The sequence below is a fragment of the Drosophila sechellia genome, chromosome 2R (assembly GCF_004382195.2).
Source record: "Drosophila sechellia strain sech25 chromosome 2R, ASM438219v1, whole genome shotgun sequence".
NCBI lineage: Eukaryota > Metazoa > Arthropoda > Insecta > Diptera > Drosophilidae > Drosophila > Drosophila sechellia.
The window spans coordinates 4,136,043-4,143,708 of record NC_045950.1 but is presented as its reverse complement, the minus strand read 5'-3'; the positions used below and the strand labels follow the sequence as shown (position 1 = coordinate 4,143,708).

Genomic DNA, 7,666 nt, shown 5'->3' with positions numbered 1-7,666 from the left:
AGAGCAAAAAGCGCTGAAGGAGAGAAAAGTGTAAATAAACAAGGGGAGCAGCTAAAATCTGGACAAGTACAAAGGTTATTGGCTAATTTATAGCCACAAGTCACCAAAGCCCACGTCCATTATGCACTCCTTACACATAAATATACACACATAGCACGTGCAATTGGGCAAGTGCTCCACGGTGACGTCACAAGATGCGAGAGGTGCTGATAAGAAAGTGCATTCGAAAGTGCGCTAAGAGAGAGTCCCTCAGCTGTTTAAGAGATGGGCGCCAAAGAGCGAAGCCACTGATAACAGAATGAAAGCTGAAAGAGAGAGAGGAATTGAGAAAGAGAGCGGGCGCAAAGAGCGCGCTGCTATAAAAGAAAGGCCCAGCGGCCGCAGCCCTCACTTCGTTAGTGGACGTGCCGGCAATCGCATCTGGGAAGAAGAGCTGAAAAGCTCCCCGAAAATCAAGAAACGGTCTTGAGTTCATCATCAGGAAATCCCCCGAAACAAAACCATATATTTTTGTAGTAAACATATAAAAACAAACAAAAAAAAATAAGCGAAAAACCATAACAAACCATAAAAAGCAAAGAAACTACAATATGCTTTATCTGCGCCCCTCGCGAAGATATAGCGATATTGCAGTTAAACACCTTGTAAATGATTTCAAAGTGAGTGTAAACAGCAACTGTTCAACATTCGCCATGTGCCGGGCTTAAGCGTGAATAAATTACAATTACACGCGTCAAACTGCGCAGCAAAATATGCTAGTGAAAAGTGCCACAACAGCAAAAGGAGCCGCACTTGCCAGGACCTCCTCGGCTGCAGCATTAATTTGAGGGGAAAGCAGGAAAAGCGAGGACAACCAGGAAAAACCCATCCAGCGAAAAGGTGAGCCATAGTGCGTGGGTGTGAGTGCACGTGGGGTGCCCTCAAATTAACCAAAGACTGGAGTGCGAAACCAGTTTCAGGCCCGGAATATGTAAATTTTCAGACACCTTCGGTGTCGGGATGCTCGGAAAATTCATTTCACTTCATCATGAGTCAGAGCGGAAAAGAGCAGCAGTCGGCGGGGAAAGCACTCACTCACTCACAAGCCGAAAATGCCGATGGAAAGCCAGCCGGGCCACTATGATGACATAAAGAACCGGGAGCCCAGTGTGTAAATAAATAATGCCCGATATTGCCTGTCGCGGCAGTCTTAATATTTCGCGATGCCTGTGCATCATGTTAAGCATCCCGAGGTGCAATTACCAAATGTTCCTCCCCCGAACCCACCAAGTACATATACACCACATACAGACGTGTTCGATTATGACCCCGTTGACAGGCAAATGTTTTCCGACACATTTCCAGAGGGATTCCTTTGCAGATGAAAAGTGCTCGCTGGGAAAAAAGTAAACACATGCTCTTCACAAAGTTGCTGCGTTTTCACCTGCAAATGTCAATATAACTTTTTGAGCTCGCAAACTAAATTAACGCCAACAAGGGAGCAAGTTTGATTCATTTTTATTTTGTTTTTTATGAATAAAAATGTCTCTGATAATCACTATTTTTAGTTTTATATTCATAAGAGTATTAAGCCAGATAATTCTTTGTTTTTGTTCTGTATTTTTATGCCAGTCAATAATGTAAGAAATATGCATAACCTTTTTTATGGAGTCGTTCTTAAAATTCTTTGAGAATTCTTTTCTCTTTCTTCTTTTCTTTCTTTATGTCATTTTTATTTTGCGTGGTGTAAAAGTTACTAATTCTATTTTACATTTGCAAAAATATTTACTCAGCAATTAAAAATGCTGTTTGATTATCTCTCTTTGTATACAACAATTATCGAGCAGCGGTCATAATTCGCGTGACGCTGAATTTTCAATTTGATTTCCCCTTTCATTAGCTTTTCACTGCTGGAGGGAAAAATGGTTTTCCGATTAACGGCGCCCCGCGAAATTCGCAGAAATTTTGATTGCGTATTTTTGGCATTGTGCAAAAAGGGGGCAGATGCCCATTGCTTAACTCCCCGCTCGAATTCGTTTTTATTTCATCCCAAGCAGATTCGATTTATTTTAGTTTATGTACCAGTTTAGCCATTTCATCTGGCTGGATGGTTGATGTTCTCACATTTAAATAGACGTTTACCGGAAAAAGTGAAGTGACGAATTCGTATAAAAACCCTTATATCCTCGCGAACCATCAGAACGTTAGTCGATTTCCATAATTAAAAGTGTCAAGCAATTTGCTAAACGTCCGGGAAAAAGGCAGCAGCAGTATCACACGGGAAACACCGACCAACAGCCGTGACGTGGAAAAGGGAGCAGACAGTTGCCAGCAGGCTGGCGGGCGACATGTCCTGCAATTTGCTCCTGATTCAATTATTTCGCCCATTCACATCTGCCCCTTGCTACTCACCTGTCGCCGCTGCCACGTGCATAATTCGATTTTGCCGCACAAAGTAAGCAAATTGGGTGGGGGGCAGCAAGTGCATCAGACACCAGGGCGTATGCTCGATAATGTTCTCTACCAACCACATGGACTCCTGTAGCCGAAGACAATTTGTACTTCTACTGCTACTTAGCTGCTGTTTTTATCTGCACCCCTGTCCGTTGTCGCTCTAATTTGCGATAAACTGACACAAGATTGCAGCTACTTTATTCAAATTATGTGATAAGCCAGCCGAGCAAACAAAATGGCAAATGAAAGCACGAAGCTCGCAGCGGAAATGTGACACAGCACCCAAGTATCCCAAAAATCCGAGAGCCCACACCCAGTCCGCTTTTTTCTTTTTTTTTTTTTTTGTTCATTATTTACTTTTTGTTGTGTGTGCTGCACACGCAAATCAGTGAGGCAAGCGTTTTGCCCCGGGGCGTGGCGCCCTCCCACTGAAGTTTCGCCCGTTTTCCCCCGGTTTTCCAGCCCGCGGTTAGATGCGCGATACGCAAGAAAGATACGCAGCCCAACTCATAACACTAGGCAACAAAGTTCGGCGTAACAATGGCTTGGCAGACAATGAGGAATTACTTTTACAATTTGTTCTAAAGCCAAGTTCAGGCAAACAAATTATAGGGGAGGCAAAAGATGGCCTTGAATTTCCATTGCAAATATATAAGTATATATAGTTAAATATAGTCTCTCGTCTTTCACAAAAAGTCAAGGTCGTCGAACATTTTGCTGCCATCTATTGTGGACATTTCTATTTAAAAATCACTGTCATTTCTCACAAAAAGCATTTAATAGCCTGTTTTTAGTTTTGATATTCATATTGAACGAAACTCCTGCTGGCCAGTGTAACGAAAAAGAGCCATTCGTGGTGCTCTGTAAATTTCATTCATGTCAGTTTTTTGTTTGCCCAGCGCTGATTAGAGGAGCAACGCAAACGATTCGTTGGCTGATAATTTGCCAAATACTACAAATACAGATATGGCAATGACTACTAACGAGCATTTAATGGTAGCAACTTATCGCCACGCAAAGTGCGGCCAATCGAAGTTTGGCTACACTATTGAACATTACGCATACGCCCCGTTTGCCGTGCCTCGCTTATGAACTTCGCTCGAACTTGATTAAAACCCCATTTCCCACTTGCACCAGCTCTTTGGGGGCTTTAAGCCGAAATAATTTCCATTTCACACATTGAACAACTCAGAAATAATTTCAGCAACAAACTTTGTTGTCAAAGTTTTGCACTATTCACAGTATTTAACATGTCTTTCACGCCAAGGGATGTAGCTCTGTAGTTACAGTTGCGGATGAGATAATAGCACTAGTCACTGGAAAATATTTATTAATTTTATAGTTACAATTTTATTTAGAATTTATATACTTATGGAAGTTAAAAGAAGTTAATCAACTTTATATATTTCATCTACTTTGTTACTATTTTTTGAGCCCATGCTGTACTTTCTTGAATCTATCCCATGTGTTACCTATGTACATATATAATTTGGCATTGTTTGCGGCGCTGCAAAGGAGAAAAGTTTGCTTGCATCGTGCAGACGACTCCATTAGAATGAAAAATGCGCTCAGACGACCGAAACTTGCACATTGCTGGGATATTAAGATGAATTTATTGCGGGGCAAATTCTGAAACTCGCAGAGAAACTTCAAGGACGCAACCACCACCGGCACAGGACTTGGCCAAGAAAGTACTGTGTGGCACTATTTGTTGGCCAAGTTGGTTGCCTTGATTAAAAGCCAAAGCAAACCCGTTGAATTAATTATTTAATTAAGTAATAATACTCCTGAAAAACAGACGTAAAACTTCCAGTCTTCCAGTCTAATTTCGCTCACCAAAGCGATTGAGTACGAACAACAATATTTGCGGCACAAACATGGGTAAACCCACCTTATCTGGATGTTTGCGCCAAAGATTTCTTCGCAACTTCCGCTGACTTTGCGTGCGCTAATTTCTTTGCAGGATGCACTAAGCCCGCGGCGGAGCCCACCCATCTCCCGTCTCTTTCCGGCACGCTCCCCTGTCGCCGTCCCTTTCTATTGGAGAACCAGCGCGGAAGAAGCAGCACAGAGGTATGTAAACACGTATAAATAGTCAAATAATTCGCTTCTTCGGGCTCATCAAAATGTAAACATCATTCTAGTATCTTGTATCTGTGCACGGGGAAAAAAGTTAGATTGAAGTTGTACGGCTTGTGGTATGCACATTTGTTGGATTTCCCAACTACTGGGGAAAGGTAAACTCCCATGAGTTGTTTTTTCAGCGTATCTGTATCTAAATATGTATCTGTATCTGTCTGGGACATGGCTGTTAACCCTTGTTTGGCCCTGTTTGCCGCCGGCCCCAAAAGGTTATGCCAAATACAAATTATTTGAGCGCGTGTTCAACAGAATGCTGAATAAATAAGAGAGCGGCCTGTTTGCGCTGCCATAAAATGCAAAAGACGCCCGTCGAGAGGCGTGTAAATAATTTAATTTCATTTTGTTGCCACTGCCATCAACTATCAGCATAATGATGAATGCGTGTTTTGTGGAGCTACTTTTACGGCGCATAAAACATTAATAGAAAGCCATTACAAAAAGGCGATAAAAGCTGCACAAATTATGGTCGTAAAACAATTTATCAAAATATGTGACATTAACTACCCCGCGCACACAGTCATCACATCGCATCATGTCAATCATCGCGGGACATGCTCATTAGGCGTGGCCCGCCAATAATCCATTTTTAGTGCAATAATTATCCGACCCTTGGCATATTGGAAAACGGAAATAGAAATAGAAATACAAGTAGAAAAGGGATAGGCATGGGAATGGGAATAGAAATAGCAGCGGAAATGTCACGACGGCCATTGCTGGAGCCCAAGAGCACCGGATGTTAATGAGATGCAAATAAGGCTCATGTGCGAAAGCGATTTGACCGACTTGGCATTTGCCTTTCACCATTCACCATTTACCATTTACCATTTACCATTTACCATTTACCATTTGCCATTTGCCATCCACCATTTACCATTTGCATATGTCCCCGATGCGGATATGCGACAATGCGAATAAGGACTCGGACAGGACCTTTGGCATACGAGGTATTTGCGCATTACGGCCACAAATACAGCGGCATTGGCGAACGCAAAGTGACGGCAATATGTGATAATGGCGTCTGACAACCCCGTCAAGAATGTGCGCGTGTGTGAGTGTGCAAAGTGCGTGTGCGTGTGTGTGATGTGGGTGCCTGGTCCTTCGGAAGGAAAAGTGCTGTTGCTGCCGCGCAAATGGGCGGCTCACAAGAACGCTTGTAATCCAAAGTCCGTTGCGGTATGTGCCATTCAGGGGTAACGTGCTGTGAAGAATCGTCCTGGAAAGTGTGAGTGTGTGCGTGCGCAGAGATGGACACCAAATGTGGTGGTCCTACGAAGTTGAGAAAAATGAGTGTGCAATGCCTTCTTATGACTAAAAGTATGCTTTTTCCCTTTTATATATTTCATTCCGATTTCATTGCAAGTTTACGAATATGTAAAAAAAACCCTATTTGATAATAATTTTTATCATTTTTACATATAAATCGAAACCTAACTCTCATGTGGCACACATCTGAGCGCTTGACTTTTTGTCTTTTAACTGAAATATTCGTGGCAAGCCTGAAAATACGTCATTATTTTTGCACGAGGGATGTTAACTTCTCTCCTTGATGGGACGACAGATATCGGTTCGCATTTGGCCTGTCGCAACTGCCAGTCAAAGTTGCCTCCGCCTTTGCATTTCCTCGTCGGAGAAGTGGCCTTTGTTTTTGTATTTGTTGCCGGCAACGCGTGGCAGCCCAATTAAGCGACAAATGCCTTCAATATTTTGTCATGTCTTTGATTTATTCGATTTTCGAGTGATCGAAATGCGTTACATGTGTCAGGCATTCCATCTCCATGCTGGCCAACTGTGTTGTCAGTGGCAACCCGAGCATAATCCCAGCCTACTTCTGAGAGTTCCGAGAGTATCTCATGCTTATGACTTTGGTGACGATGACGTACGACTGCATTCAGTGCATTGTGCAATCGCCGGGAAGGCCTAATTGACACACATGAATGATGACTGAGTATGCCTGGACGGGTATTTTTTCAGCTTGCCAAGTTGTTGAGGTGAAGCACAATCAATTTTTCATCTATCTCTGGCTCTGGCTCTGACCAAAACAAATACTCACACACTCACTGGCCGCTGAATGTCAATAAACCGCACAGATACCACACACACACACGCACACTCGCACACCAGGAGTATCTGTGAGTTAAACAATAACAGGGCAGAGACAAATCCGTTACTCGCAACGCCGTCGACGTCAACATTTCAATGGCCATTTTCGCAGCGGTCGAAAGGGGCTCTGACGTCAGACGGCAATCGGGTGGTGAGTGCTACGCGCTGTGCACTGCACTGAGAAAACAAACACGTATGGAACACCACACAAGTGATTTATGTGCTCAGGGTTTAGTAATGGAGTAAATCATCCTACAGGTTCGCTCAGGGGTTTTCAAGCTCAAAGATACTATATTAAGTGCCGTTTGACTTAAAGATACATTGCATACTAAATACTAATACTGTTTCCAACTCCTTATATCATTTGGTTTTTAACTTGTAAACATTTAATTGGATGATTTTATATTAGGAACTATATCGAAAGGATAAAGGATATCTATTAGATAGATACTATTAGAAACATATCACTGATAGATATTATCTAACACACTTGCAAATGCCATTGGCACTCTGTAATTCATTTGCCCAATTAATATTCATTTAACGTATATAATTTTATTTCTTTTTGTTTTAATTGCATTTCTCTCACTGTATTCACTTGGTTACGAGATACCACACAGATTTATTCTCCCTTTACATGTGCGCTTGTAATCTGGGGCAGCCAAAAAGCATTTGCTATTTTAGGTTGTGTGTTGTAAGTGCGGACATTGCTGCAGGCCAAAGCGAATCCGACTCCGGATCCGAATCCGAATCCGCATCGATGTGGCCACTGGCCCAGGAAGTGCTGCTATTTCTCATCTGTCATGCTGACCAGAGGGGCGTGGCCCGGCTTAAATATCCCCCAAAAATAGCACAAAAAAAAAAATAGTTAGAAAAAGGAGAGGAAATCCAGCGAAATTCCGCTTAAAGAAGGTTCGAGCTCAGGCACTTGACTTTCCGCTCCTTGCAGCACTTTTCCCCTGCGCGCGTAAAGAATTTTCCACTTTAGTTC

At 42.6% G+C, this 7,666-nt stretch overlaps 1 protein-coding gene across 2 annotated transcripts in view; it reads left to right on the top strand.

The window, feature by feature from the left end:
• The first annotated feature begins 387 nt into the window (after positions 1 to 387).
• Positions 388 to 7,666, top strand: part of LOC6608070 (diacylglycerol kinase 1) — a 41,174-nt gene continuing 33,895 nt past the window's right edge. For both annotated transcript variants that reach the window (XM_032714916.1, XM_032714915.1), the window contains exons 1-2: positions 388 to 879; positions 4,397 to 4,506. The gene's annotated coding sequence lies outside the window, so the exon portion shown is untranslated. The remainder of the gene's footprint in view (positions 880 to 4,396; positions 4,507 to 7,666) is intronic.